Source organism: Strigops habroptila, chromosome 4, assembly GCF_004027225.2.
Source record: "Strigops habroptila isolate Jane chromosome 4, bStrHab1.2.pri, whole genome shotgun sequence".
In the NCBI taxonomy this organism is placed as follows: Eukaryota; Metazoa; Chordata; class Aves; order Psittaciformes; family Psittacidae; genus Strigops; species Strigops habroptila.
Window position 1 is genome coordinate 72,816,830 of NC_046358.1, and position 12,931 is coordinate 72,829,760.

General features: G+C 45.8%; 1 protein-coding gene across 2 annotated transcripts in view; it reads right to left on the reverse strand.

Annotated features, from left to right (window-relative positions):
* ABAT (4-aminobutyrate aminotransferase) overlaps positions 1-9,140 on the reverse strand; it is a 53,996-nt gene extending 44,856 nt beyond the window's left edge. Inside the window, exon 1 of one of the 2 annotated variants that reach the window (XM_030481236.1) lies at positions 8,833-9,140. The gene's annotated coding sequence lies outside the window, so the exon portion shown is untranslated. Of the gene's footprint in view, positions 1-7,865; positions 8,009-8,832 lie in introns of those variants that run through there. The other variant, XM_030481235.1, reaches the window with a different exon arrangement.
* Between the last annotated feature and the right edge of the window lie 3,791 nt (positions 9,141-12,931).

A 12,931-nucleotide genomic window follows, 5' to 3' on the forward strand; every position in this document is an offset into this window, starting at 1 on the left:
CCATTCAGAACAATGAGATTGGACCCATGAATTGTTTCCCACCTTCTATCAGATCACTCTGGAACATGATTTTCCCAGCATATTTTCTGCAAAAACCCCACAACTTTAGGCAAGTGTTCTGTTCAGAAATTATGTATGCCAATGAACCTTGGCTTTGCAAGGGTAGTAGCATCTTCTTAGCCTCTTTTCTGAAGAACTCCACTTTCACCTAGCTCTCCTGTCACCTGCATGGCTCAGACTCCCATCCACACAGAAAGATTCCCAGTTTGGAGAAGAGACATCACCAAACCCTTCACAGCATCCAGTGTAGTCACAAGCTCAGCTCAGAGAAAACAAGGTACACCAGTGAAAGGAAACAACTGAACAGTGCGAGGAACAAAAGGTCAAACCAGAGTAGCCACCACGCTTGACTCACTCTTGAACCCATGTTCATCATCAGTCCTACCATTCTGACTGAACAAAGTCCCACTACACCAAAATCTACTGAGAAGCAAAAGAACAAACACTGAACTCATTCATAATCGTTGTAATGATCCAATTTTTATGTATAAATTAAAACCAGGAATCTCACAGGTTGCATCAGAAGCAATACTTTCCAATCACCTTATTGGCTAAGGAAAAATAAAGATTAGTGATGAATCCAGCCCCTTGTCATTATCCACTGCTTGTCATTATCTCGATTTGCCTCTACTCCCTCTCTTCACAACACAAGCTAGCCCTTTTTATGTTTTTCCTCAGCTGCTTTTTACAACAGCCAAGGCAGAAGCATCACATTACAGCAGTTACACCAGCCCCTTTCAATACCCACTGCACAAACCATGAAACAAACTGAGGATTTTCACCCCCCACCTCCATTAGCTGGTAAAACTGCACTGCAAACAAGGAGCATGGAGATCATCTGAGCCAAACTCATCCTCTGCTTTTCTACCTTCGCCAGTACTCTCTGATTGTGTAATCCTATTTCCCTCTCCAGGAAGCTGCATTGCAGCAATAGCTGTGGAGCAAAAAACAAGGTTTGCTTTATCCTGGAGCTGGGATGAGAGAACACTAAGGTGGATGGCAGTATGGTCCACAGAGAGAAACCTCATCCCTCGTGCCTGGCCCAGGGACCCCTGCTGTCAGTGCATTCAGCAGCATGCTCTGTCCGAAATGATGGAATGGGAGAGGACTCAGAAGCCTCCAGCCTGGCTGCAGCACGGTGTGCCAGGATCATGCTCTGGGCCATTGCCAGCAAATGTTTTACATCTGAAATCTGTTCTGTCATGCCAGAGCAGTTTGGTCTGGTTTCTAAACAGCTTTTTAACCTGTCATCTTCTCCAATTCCCACTGAGGCAATCATTTATATCCTCAGATTTATATAGTGAGCTGTTAAAAATGCTTCAATACAAACTTCCTCCCTCTGTCCCACTCCCCGTGTCCTGATTTTTTTTTTTTGGCATACATCACAACACTGGTATCAAGCAAGCACCTGGCAAAAAATGTGTCATTTGTGCCAGATGTGGAAAGAGAGGTGACAGAGAAGAACAAAATGGCTGGTTCCCATTATTTGGCATCTAACATGAAGAAAGTCTGACAGATTTGGAAGAAACATAATACAAACAAAAAATATGACCACTAATAAGTTACACCAAGCTTATTAAGCTCATTTAAAATACTTGATATTTATATTACTTATTCACATTTTTGCATTATTGCCAGGCCAATTTAAAACATACGAGTTGATTTCAGTTGTATTTAATATCCAGGGATGCTGCCAAGAACCTCCGCACACACTATCCTTCACTAAAAGAGGAAGCCAAAATTGGCATGCTGTTGTGATGTTCAAAGTGTTTAATCGAGATTGAGCCTGATGCAACACAAATACAAATGAGGGATATTATTCTTTCCTTTCCCTGCAAACTGCTTTCCCCCTTCTCCCCCCGTTTTCCTCAGTAGCTTCTGCAAACCTATATTCTTGCATTACTTCATTCAGAAAGGAAAAGTGCTGGAAGGGCAAGAGATGATATCTCTTGTGAAAAATATCTGCAGGGTTGTTCATTTGCTGGATAGGAAGGGAGGAAGAGGAAGGGGTGATTTAATACCAAGATTACAGTTACAAGAAAGCTAGCGTGAATTATCCACTAGGGTACGGATTTCAATGAAGAGCTTGCTGCCTTGTGCTTTGCCTGGTACAAGGCTTACAGATGGAAGCTGGATACTTTGAAATTGAGCCAAACATCAAAAATAGGACATCATGAAAACATCATCACTAATTTATGCCTTTTCCCAACACCCACCGTTTTCTTCTGTGAGAAACCAGTGATGAAACCAAGGTTACAAGGGGAGAAAAAAAAAACAAACAGAAGCCCTCAACCCCACCCTCAACAAACAACTAGAAAGAAAACCTTGTGCTGGAAATCCACACTCTTTGATAACACCCTTCCACTCCCATAAATATATCACAGCGCTTTCTAGCTATCCAGCCAACGCGCAAGTAACCTGTGTACTCCAGGCTGAGATGCCCACTAACATCACTGGCAGGACAGCTCCTCTCCTGACTTTTTCTTTCACTTTGCCCTGTCCACCCTTCCAGCTTCCCTTTCCACATGAGCAGGTCAGCATATGTTCTGCTATACCTCCTACAGAGCTATAATGGTCTTCTCATCAAAAGCATTTGTTTTAGAGCTGACAGGTAGGACTAAGAGTTCTTAAAACAGATCCAAGACAGTGCAAACACAAGGGCTGGAAAGCTATGTGGGAAGACCAGTAGAAATAGAGAGTACATCATGCTGACACTGTAGGCAGGCTAAAAGGCTTCAGGAAGGAAAATCCAGTGCTCGTGACATGAAGATGGCAGAAGAGATGAAAGGAAACGTGAGAAAGACATTCTGATCTTGATGCCACGATGCTCACAAACATGGCTGATACAGCTGTGAAAGCAGCACTGTGAGTGGGGAACAGAGAACAGACTTTGACATGGGAACCTGAATCCAAATCTCTCAGCTGATGCAGCAAAAAGTATCATGGAGGAACCAGCACAAAATATTAATGTGCTATAAACCAAAGGAAGCATGAGTAGATTTCTTCCATAACTCCAGCGACTAAGAAACAGCTTTCTGCTTGGGAAGACCACATCGCAGTGGTCTTGAGATGTACTGACTTTTTACATGAAATCTTTAGTGAGCTGCATTACTCTGAACTGCCCCCAGAAGCACCATCAGAATTCATTTTCATTTTCAAACTACTGAGTTTCACAAAAGTCCCAAGAAGATGAACACTTCCTAGAGAGCTCCACTCCCTGGCAATGCCAAGTTGTATTTCAGTGAAATCATAAAATCTAAATGGGAAACTAACCAAGTCTGAAGATTTATTGCCTTCAAAGTGCCTTATACCTTGCCACAGAATGTTAGATAGTACTCTGCCTTTCAGCCAGAGGCCAGAATAAGAGTTTGATGCAGTACAGTATAAGGACTCATTTACACAAATGCTTTTTTTTTGCATTAAAACTTAAAGAGATTCACTAAAATAATTACAGTAGACAATAAAAAGGGGAATCACCTAAGTCTGAATAACTAAAGTTCACATTCCTGGCCCTTTTCGTCAAGCTGGCAGCGCTCACGTACTAAAAGCAGTACTTCAGCTGCATGGTTCCCATGCTTTCTCACATCAACCAGTGCAGCTTTATCATTTCTTTTAAAAAGGAAGTTCATCGCTAGGGCAGCCCTGTGACCTTGACACTGCAGGTAGAAGTTGCTTCAGAAGCAACTGCAATATCCCTTCCCAAAGTGAGATCAGCTGCTAGCTGGTGCAGTAAAATAATTAAATGACTATCCAGCCTGAGCTAGAACATGTATTCATTTCCTCAACAGAATTTACAGCTGTACAAGCTGCTATGCACAAAACGCGAAAATACTCCAAATCTACAAACTAGGATGGAAGAACACAAAACCCATGTTGCAAAAAGTGGGATTTCTTTTCAAAAGAAAATCATACTCTCCGAAAATGTTCTCTCCACTGCAAATAGAAACACTTCCACTGGACAGCAAGAGACAACCTTCTTCTTCCATACAAGCAAGAACTGCAATACATAACCAAGGTTCCTAGCCGATTCTTCCGCTGAATTTCTAGTATCTGGCTAAGAGATGGAAAATGAACAGTAAAGTATTCTGCAAAAGGGAAGACAAACAAACTAGTACAAGGATGCACTATAAATCCCTACTCCCACAGATCAGAAAAGAGTCTGAAAGCCACAGAAACAGTTTATAACAATATTCTCTGTTTTATAGACTTTTCATGCTTTGGAAAACACCCAGAATACTGTTATTTTTGCACAAACACCATATGGCTAAGAAAATGTCACTTTCTGTGTTTCCCTGGCCCATAGCCGTCACTTCAGGAAACAGGACTGTGATCTGACAAAACAGATCACAAAATTTGGAAACAAAGGGGGACAGGGATGTTATGGCTTTCAAGCCACAGAGCTGGTAGAATTACCTACTTTAAGTTGCTGACCTCTAAGGCAGGCAACCTATTCTGTTCATGAAGAAAAGGGATTTGAAAGCAGGTCAGTCTGGAACAAGAATAGGGAGTTTTCAGCCTCCCGAAAGATACAACTGTTACATAAGGTTTACAGCATATCCATCCTTCCATAGGTGACAGGACCACACCGATAACTACCTGTGTGCTGTATTCGTGGTCTTTAAGCTGCAGTGCTCCTGATGTGTCATTTTTGTTTTGCTTACCTATACTTTCACAGCTTCCTACACATCAGCACTCACTACTCTCCTGATGGAATCCAGCTCTTTTCTGTTAGTTACTCTTTCAAATGGCATAAGATACCTCACCATTTGATTCACACTTACCATCATGCCTGAAAAATTCTTAAGAGCTTATGAAGAACTGTAAAAGAAGAGTAGGCACTACTGGAAAAGCTTCCTTGAACAAAAATGGCACACACATTGACATACAAAGAGGAATCAAATAGTCTTTGAAAACAATAAAGAAGTGTATTACATGAAATCTGAGAACTGCCCCATGAAGACATATTCCTTTCTTCTCCTTGCTCCTTCTGGCAAAGGCAAAGCCAAAAGCAAAAGAGATTCATTCAAGTTCAAAGAGTCACCGTTTGATTAAAAGTTTCTGGTATACAGTCAATACAGTAATATTTCAAGATACAATAGGGTTGTATATTAACAACAGGGATACGATGTGAATGCGACACTTTTCATACAGTACACACACATACCACCGCTAAACAGCCCTTTTTTTCCAAGACATTTCCACAAGCTCTTTCCATTTAGATAAGAAAGGAAAGGAATCTCAATTTGTACTTGAAACAGCTAGAATTTTTTTAAAGTGTTTCTGGAATGGACTCTCAATCCATGAAGTCATAAACCGGAGCTGGGAAGCCAAGAGTCAGATCAAATTTGTCTTAGACCAGCTGTGACATCTTCCTAATACAGTGAACCCTGATGTTACAATCACCATAAGTATGAAGTTAAGCAGTAGTAGATGTGTATGTCATGAGGTAACTTGAACTGCTTTAATTCAGGCCCAGTGATGGGAGCACAAACCAGGAGGCACACTCTGCAGCTCTGAGGGCAGCACACCCGGCCAGGCTGAGATCTGTGCGGCTGCACCTCAACACACAGGCGGCTATTGCTGAACTGCTGATGAATCCAGCTGTGGGGTGTACAAGGCATTGTACAAACTGTTCTGAAACTCCACTGTGAAGCACCACACAAACCAGACAGGGCAAGGGGAACACCTGGAGACCTCTAAGCTGCTGGCGGGCGCAGCCAGAACTGGTTTGGATGTATATGCACACGGCCTATGCGTATCCTAACTCCTCTCTGCTTCTGAGAGAACCCAGACCAGGACATTTTCCTTTTCCAATGACAGCACAGCTGCCAGCAGTACATCTACTGATCTGCTTGGTGTTTATTTGCATGCTGTGTTTGCTTACTGCCTCCTGGGCATAAATATCCAATTTTAACCACTTATTTCAGTTTACTTTGTATCTGGATGCACAAGGCACCTCACTGCACAGCATGCTGCTAAGCCTGTTATTCCTCACAAGACTAAGGGGCTGAACTTTGGAGAAAGAAGTTCTATTCCATTTTTTCCCCCCTGCATTTTACAAGCGGTCAGCTTGTCTAATAACACCATACACTTACAGACTCAGGTCTCCATTATCTGAAGATGTCTGCATCACAGTCTTTTGCACTCCAGGTTGCCCAAGAAGTACAATGCAGTGTAATGGCAGAGCACTGGCTGACTGCAGACATAGAGGACCTGAACACTGGCCCCAAGTCCAAAAGGGTACCCAGCAGGTTACTTGCAGTAACAGCTTTCTTTCTCTGTATCTGTCTCGGTTTCCCCGTCTGTACAGTCTATCCAGTAATGTTTATCTCATTGTGAAGTGCTCTGAACACTGGGGATGAGAAACACTATGACATCCAGATATTATCCTTTGCATTTACTGTGCTTTAGTACTGCGAGTTGTGATCCAGTATTTGAATCACTGACCTCCAAGGCTGCATATATAACTGCAGTTAGAGAAGACAAACTTAACCTAGACGCAATTCGCCCAACACACTACTCAAGTACACAGAAAGACCAATTACAGTAAAAAAAAAACCCAAACAAACCGACAATGCAACAAGGGCTGTAAAAAATGTCCTCAATTCAATTTATACTAAAATAATCAGACTATAAAAGATTCAATAGGTAATTTCCTTTACTGTAGAGCTTCCAGAAAATAAGTACCCTCCTACTACCCTCCTTGCATACCAGTTGGCTTTCATCCTTTACTGAACTCGCTGCCTGAAACTACATGCCCATGAGCCATGCCTTTGAACTGCAGGGCAAAATGCAATTTTTGTAAGCCTGAACATTCATTACTGATTACAGAATTACTTGGAAAACTTCCACAAGACTTCAGTTTCTTTGCATATCACTCCCTTCGCTGTATTTTATAAAAAGAGAAGGAGAATCACAGAGGCAAAAGCCAAGCAGGCAAAGGTAAAGCTCTAGGTAAACAGCCATACGCTACTTCAACGCAGGTAAGGGAAGTGAAGCCAGGGAGGTCTCCAGGCAAAGCCTGAGATAGGAGCTTGGGTTTTGCATCACAAGCTGGAGAACAGGAAACTGAAGAGAATGGTGACTCTCAGCTGGAAGTGCAGCAGTAGGCCTCCATAAACACCATTACTCAGCTGGCTGCAAAATATTAAGCAGGGGAGAGCTATCTGCAAAGCTAGCAGGGTTTTCCCCACAGTATGCATGTATTTTCTGCCAGGTTTTGTGCCCTCTCATTCCTTTCTTTTCCCCTTTCCCCTGCGCAAGCCTGGGTCAGGGTCTACCCGCCCGCTGGGTTGGAGCCCGCCAGACACGGCGCGGCTGCAGAGCTGTGTTCACAGAACCGCACACGCCTGCTCATGCGGCGGAACTCACGGGTGGCAACAGCCCCCTGCTCAGGAAGGCCCCCGAATCCATGGGGAGCCACTGCCCCGCGCCGCGCCTGGCACCCGCGGGGCCCGGAGCCACGCTGGGGTCTGACAACCCAAGGACTACCGCGGCTGTCAGCGCACCGGTAGCCCGCGGAACGCGGACAGCTCCGCCGATCTCCGCGCCCGGGCCACCCGCCCGGCGACAGCCGAGAGGAGAGCGGCACGGCCGGATGCCCAGGGAGCCCCGGCGTCACCCCGGGCACACGGCGAGGGAAAAGCACCGAAGAGGGGCCGGCGCGGGCAGCCCGCCCTCCTCCCGCCCCGCGCGCCGAGCGGGCCCCTAGCCCCGCGGGAACATGAGGAGAACCGCTCGCCGGGAAGGAGTCGCCAGGCCCCCCGCCCCGAGCGGCCAGCGTCCCGCGCAGCTCCGCCGCTCACCCGGAGGTGCAGGGCTGCGTCTCCTCCAGCCGCCGCGCACCGTGGCGCCGGGCCGGGCCGCACCGGGCCGCACCGGGCAGTCGCCGCCGCAGCCCCCGCGATCGCCGCCGCTGCCTGCGCGGCCCCGCCGCCGCTCTCCGGCCAACCCCGCGTTCCGCAGCCAATCCGCGCCGCCGCCCGCAGGCCCGCGCCCCGCGCGGCCAATGGGGAGGCGGCGCGGGGAGTGGTGGGCGGGGCTGCGCCGAGCGGAGGGATGGAGCCGGGGGTCTCCGGGTGCGCTGTTCCTTACCGGCACCCCGCCGAGGGGCCGACCCGCCCTGCAGCCGCTGCCACCGCGCGGCCAGCCAGAGCAGAGGGTGCCCGCCAGAGCAGAGGGTGCCCGCCGGTCACACCCGGCAGCGAAAATGAGGGAGAGGACCCCAAACCCCGCTCTGGGCTCCGGCAGCTAACGTCCTCCTTAAAGAGTTGCTGCCGGCCCTTCGCTCGGGCTGCTCTGCTCTGCTCCCTCCGCCCCGCAGGCCGGAGTGCACCGAGAGGAGCCCGTTTGCTAAGCGTGATGGCGGTCCGGGTCTGCACTGCTGCAGCTCGCGCAGACCGGCTGTCCTACCATAATTCCTAATGTTTACCTGCAGCCACTCGGGACATACTTAATTTAGCAAACACGGCAACAAGAAAAGTCCTTTGGGCTTTTAACTCTGATTAGAAATTCAAATGAAACCTAGTCTTGATATCAAACTCCAAATTTAAAAGCCAAGTCTTCACTTACGTGCCTGACCTAGTACAAACATCTTTTCCTTGCATCCTGTCCTGAAAGGATCCTGTTCTTTCAGAATCATCGTTATAAAAAAACCGGAGAGAACAAAATCACTCAAATAGGATTTTTATAGAGTACAACTTGCTGTCACTACCCCTATTACAAAAAAATACCCCTCATCAAAGGAAGCAGGAGCTTAGAGAATGCACTCACGTTGCTGAAGAAGCCAGGAATGTTCCTTCACACCTCCTCTTCCCGACAGCCCGGGGACTGGCTTGGGCAAGCAATCTGTCCACACACACGTTTGTCTGTATATTACGTTACTTCATTCGGGTGCTGGTATTGTTAAAGAAACTCCACATGCCATCTGCTGGAAGAAACCTCGGAGGCAGCGCGCTGGAACCGCACCTCTGACCGCACGCTGCTGGCAGGATTATTCCAGATGAAGCTTTACCCTGTTAACACACCAACTTTCAGCACAGACACACAGCACACACAAAGTCAGGGTCAGGAGGAGTGAGACAAAAGCAGGATGAAGTCCGTAAGAAAATACAAGCCTCTGGACCTATGTCCCACGCCAAAGCATATGACAGCCTGGCAGTAGAAGTAGCTGATTTTCAAATCCTGCTGCTGGACTTGAACCTCCAAAGACTTTTTGTGCCCTTCCATTGCTTTTTTTTTTTAGCTACGCACATCACGCTGTGCTTACCTGCTCCATCTGGTGTAACTCTCTAGGTAACAGCATGTTAATCAATAATTTATACTTTGTCCTATGGAAAACACTGCATAATCTTCTCTGTAGAGGGCAGGGGGAAATGAACAAGGGGCAGGATTTATAACGAGATGCAGAAGAATCTGAAAAGAAACAGCTTCTTTCCAGCAGCTGTGGCAGATCCCATTCAAGACTAAAACCTGATTGGGTTTGGTAATGATAATTAGTTTCTCTTTGACAATGTGTCCAAATAAATGAAAACAATTTTCAGAATGCAGGAAGAAGTGAAGAATTATTACTCTCTAACTCTTCCTTCCAAGGCAAGGCAAGGCAGGGGAAGGCAGGGGAAGGCAAGGCAAGACAGGGAAAGGCAGGGGAAGGCAAGGCAGGGGAAGGCAAGGGAACGCATGGCAAGACAAGGCAGGGGAAGGCAAGACAAGGCAGGGGAAGGCAGGGGAGGGCAAGGCAAGGCAAGGCAAGACAGGGGAAGGCAAGGCAATGCAAGGCAGGGGAAGGCAAGGCAAGGCAAGTCAAGGCAGAGGAAGGCAAGGCAAGGCAAGGCAAGGCAAGACAGGGGAAGGCAAGGCAATGCAAGGCAATGCACGGGAAGGCAGCGAAAGGCAAGGCAAGGCAAGGAAAGGCAGCGGAAGGCAAGGCAAGGCAAGGCAAGGCAGGGGAAGACAAGGCAAGGCAAGGCAAGGCAGGGGAAGGCAAGGCAAGGCAAGGCAGGGGAAGGCAAGGCAAGGCAAGGCAGTGCAAGGCAGGGGATGGCATGGCAAGGCAAGTCAAGGCAGGGGAAGGCAAGGCAAGGCAAGGCAAGGCAAGACAAGGCAAGGCAATGCAGGGGAAGACAAGGCAAGGCAAGTCAAGGCAGGTGAAGGCAAGGCAAGGGAGGGGAAGGCAAGGCAAGGCAAGGCAAGGCAAGGCAGGGGAAGGCAAGGCAAGGCAAGGCAAGGCAAGGCAGAGGAAGGCAAGGCAAGGCAGGGGAAGAGTTAGATTGGAGTTCCCTCCCCATTTTGTATTTCTTGTTTGGATCTTAAAGTTTTCAGTCCCTAACATCTGGGATTAATCTACAGGAAAGCTCTTCCCTGCCAACTGTATTTTTCAGGTTGCAAACACCACAACCACTTTCAGGAGGTGAACTGCACTTTAAAGACATGTTGCTAAGCATTGAGCAAATAATTTCAATTTACTTTCAGATTTAAACATCTCTACAAGTTTATGAGGCAGGCAGCTATCCTTGACACTTCACGACAGGCAGATACACAAGAATTTAGCATCCACTTTTCAGAAGCAGTCTTTAGTTTTCTGTACCCAACACTCAGCATCAACAACTGCCTTTAAAATCAACAGCAGTGTCTGGCCTTAACACTTCTGGCAATCTGACCAAATGGAATCGTGGTCACACAACTGAGATATATCGGCCTGCTAAAATGCCATGCACACTGCCATGTGTGTTAAGAATACAGTCTCATATAACCCCAGAGTAGACCTGAATACCAAGTGCCATCAAAATAGCTAGTCTGCTCTCTCTTTATAACCCCAGTAACAGAACTGTACTGGTGGCCCTGTTCACTGTGATCAGTACAAGTTCTGATCACAGGAATCAGTTGGATGAGTTCTCATTGATCCAATGGAGAAATACACTTGCAAATAGATTTCCTTGGAGTAAAAAAAAAAAAAAATCTGGCTCAGATCGCTAAATTGCTATAACCAACACTATAGAAGGGGAAAATACACAACTAGAATGTAAAATAAGCATGGAAGACTGAAAGCAGGACTGCTTCTACAGCAGCTGCCTATTCTTTTATCGAAATGAAGCATAAGGCATAATGATACCCTTCACCTGTAGCCCACATAAAGAAAAACATGTTATATATGCTTCAGTATCACGGTTCAGATGGACACACACAGCACAGCTATGTTTCAGCTACATCACAGTAACCCATGAATTTGCCTCAGACTCCTAGGGCTCTTCAAAGACAGGCAGCCAAAACTCAGACCACATAAAAGGCTGCTTCTGAAAACACATTCTGCAAGATACAGGGCAACAGCACAGATGTAATAAAACTGAGGACCTGCTTCCTCATTCTGTCTGCAATAATTTATTTCTCCATAAGCCTTATAACTTGCATCTTCATCATTTGACAGGTCAGTATCTCTACATAAAAGGACATAAAAGAAAAAAAAACCAACAAAACAACATGATGATAAAGCTTACTTGTATGTATCATCTAGACATTTGGCTCCTGAGTTTCCCTCATTGCTTTCCAGGAGTTCTCCAATTACTTGCCAAGAACTAATCCCCATCCTCCAGTAGTTTCCTGGAGTTTCCTGTGCTGCTCCCTGACAATCCCCACACTGTAGGACTGCACCTCCCCACAATTCCTGGCTTTCCAGGAAAACTCCAACACTACTTTCTAGGATTTCCCTCAGTTTTATAGGAATCTCTCTCTCCCCCAAATTCCTCTGGGTCTCCATGAATTCCCTGTGCTGCTTTCTAGGACCACTATGGGTGACTTCCCACAATTCCCAGGGAATCTCATTTTCTATCCAGGATTTCTCCCTCTTCTATTTTTTAATTAATATGATTTGCTTGCATAGAACCAGGAGAAGTACAATAATCTCCTTTGCTATTTTTTCCCCGTTATGCTATGTAAGGCCTCTAGCAAGATGTGGGTCCGTGCTTCAGAAACAGTGTAATGAATGTTCATAAAATCATATAATACTGCAAGGTCATTGGTAAAGTGCATTTAAGTCTTTCCAAAATTGGCTCTAGTCACTTTTATTGTTGCAAAATAATCAACTTCATAATGTACTTTAAGCACATTGCAGATCCACTAGAGACAGGCAAGTATTATATTGGATCCTTAACAAAAGATGCGAGTCCACTGGCTTATTGATCTTTACACGAAAGACAGTAGAAATCGCAAACACACAAAACTATTTCTTCAAGTTTCAAGATTACATCCACCAGAATGAAAAAAAAAAAAGACACAAGCAAGACCCCCCAGAAATGCAACCACCAGAGACAAAGCCCTTAAATCTCTGGGGAAAACAAAAAAGGACTGGAGCTTCTGGTGTATGTATAAGTTCACAAGAACAGTAGAGTCAAAGAATAGACAAACTCATGAGATTTATCTGCTATAAAACTTTGTGATCAAATTTGTCATGATCTTCTAATGAATGAGAAGTCCCTAGCGCACACACACACAGTTACATCCACTTCTTTCTTGAACGTTTCCTGAAAATCCAGACTGCTGGAGGCAGCCTCCTAAAGGTACCGTTAATGGGTAGGTAATTAAACATCACCTTTTTTAAGATTACTTGCATGGTTCTTCATCCCCAATACACACAAGTCTAGGTGAGAAATGCAGAACTCCGTGTTCAACCGAAACTGTTACTCCAAAATGCGATATTGTTAAAACAGAACGGAACAGGGCGTTTAACAAACTAAAATGTTTTGACTCAAAGTGTCGTACAGCAGATGGAGCTAAAAGTATGGTCTATGAATAGCCACCTACACATGAGAACACACAGAGATAATAAATACACATCATGTATCCCATCAAGTGACTATCTTAAGCAACTTTTCTACTG